This window comes from Sorex fumeus, unplaced genomic scaffold (genome assembly GCF_029834395.1).
Source record: "Sorex fumeus unplaced genomic scaffold, SorFum_2.1 ptg000012l, whole genome shotgun sequence".
Taxonomy (NCBI): Eukaryota; Metazoa; Chordata; class Mammalia; order Eulipotyphla; family Soricidae; genus Sorex; species Sorex fumeus.
The window spans coordinates 2,229,381-2,231,681 of record NW_026606069.1 but is presented as its reverse complement, the minus strand read 5'-3'; positions in this window follow the sequence as shown (position 1 = coordinate 2,231,681).

The following is a 2,301-nucleotide window of genomic DNA, read 5'->3' as shown; positions in this document are numbered from 1 at the left end:
ATCATCGCTGAAAAGTTCCCAAAGCTGGAAAAGCCAGGAATCCAGATCCAAGAAGCCCAAAGGGTGCCACTTAAAAGAAATCCCAATGAAAAGATCTCAAGACATATCCTAATAAGAACATCAAATATCATAGATAGACACAACACTGAAAGCAGCAAGATCAAAGAAGGAAATTACATACAAATAATCATACTTTAGATTTACAGCAGATTTTTCGTATGAAATTCTCCAGGCCTGAGGTCAGTGGTGGGATATAGTTAAAAATTTAATGAAATGAATGCCTCACTAAGAATACTTTACCTAGCCAGATTCTCATTCATATTTGAAGGAATCATACTTAACTTCATGGATGGACTGTCCTTCCCATAGGTAAAGCCGTTTACCATAAGCCCATAGTGAACTTTATACTCTAATGAAGAACAGGTTTAAGATCAGTCACACGATAAGATTACCCACTCTTACCAGTAGTGCTCAGCTTAGTATTGGAAGTCCTCACCAGAGAAATTAGGCAAGAATAAAAAAGGACACCCAGATAGAAAAAGAAGTCAAGCTCTCACAAATAACAAAAATAAACTATACTTAGAAAGCCCTAACGACTCTTAAAAAAGAAACAAAACTATACTTAGAAAGCCCTAACAACTCTTAAAAAAAAGTCCTGGAAATGATAAATTTGTATAGTAAAGTGGCAGATTATTAAATCAGCATGTAAAGTTCACAGCTTTCCATATGCGAATAGAGAAACACAAAGGAGAGATTTTTTTCAAAATAATTTTTACAGTAAAGGCCCTCCCGCTGATCATCGATTTGCTTGAGCGGGCCCAGTAATGTCTCCATTGGAGACTTTGTTGTTACTGTGTCTGGCATATTGAATACGTCACGGGGAGCTTGCCAGGCTCTGCCCTGCGGGCGAGATACTCTCTGTAGCTGGCCGGGCTCTCCGAGAGGGGTGGAGGAATCGAACTCGGGTCGGCCGTGTTGGCTGCGTGTAAGGCAAACGCCCTACCGCTGTGCTATCGCTCCTGTCTGAGAAAAATAAGTACCAAATACATAGCAATCAGCTTAAAAAGAGAGGTTAAAGACCTATTCAAAGAAATCGACATGACACAAGACGTTAGTTAGAGAAATAAAAGTATACTTGGAGAAATGGAAGCACACCCCCTGCTCTTGGATGGGGAGCAAAATGACAATAGTCCTCAAAACTTTGTATAGATTCAAGATATATGACAATATATATACCACAATATCAAACTGTACTACAAATGGTAGTAATTAAAACAGTTTGGTACTGGAATAAAAACAGACTCTCAGATCAATGGAATAATATTTAAAATGTAGAGACAGATCCTCAGGTACAAAATCAGTTAATTTTTGAAAACGGAGTGAAAAGCATAAAATAGAACAAGGAAATCCTCTTCAATAAATGATTTTGGTAAAACTGGTCAGCCATATGCAAAAAAAAAAAAACCCAGTAAACTCAGAATCCCTTTCTAACACTTTGCACAAAATTCAGATTCAAATGGATTAAAGACCTCATTATCAAACAATAGTCCATAAGGTACATAGAGGAACTGAAAGTAAATTATGAATAATTTTGTAAGACATGGTGATTTAATATATTTTAAGAAAAATAACTATGTGACAAAAATATTATGCAAAAGCTAAAGAGAAAATAACACTTAAATTTCATCAGTACTGTGGGACCAGACCAATAGTACAGCGAGTAGGGCATTTGCCTTGACATGGCTGACCTGAGTTTGATCCGTGGCATCCCATATGGTCTCCCCAGCACCACCAAGAGTAATTTCTGAATGCAGAGCCAGAAGTAACCCTGAGCATCACTGGGTGTGACACAAAAAGAAAAAAAATCATCAATACTGCATTATTTCCATAAATTAAGTTGCATAAAAAATGTATACTGACTTTTTCTTAAGTTTTCTAAAAACAGTCTTGTTCTCGATATTTCATTCACTCTCAACAGAATGACCATCTCTGAATGCAACAGTTATATATACCTAGGTCGAGAAGTCAACATGATGAATCACCTGGCACCTGAGTTACACAGGAGGAAGAGAGCAGCTTGGAATGCCTTCAAGAGTGTTGAAGAAATAACTAAGAGGACAAAGAACCTCCAGCTCCGAGCACATCTCTTCGATTGCACTGTTTTTCCTGCATTAACATATGCCTCAGAGACCTGGGCCCTCCGAAAACAGGATGAGAACACTATTCAGGTATCTCAAAGAAGAATCAAAAGAGCTATGTTTGGAGTATCATGCTTCACTCAAATGAGAGAATCTGGAGTTC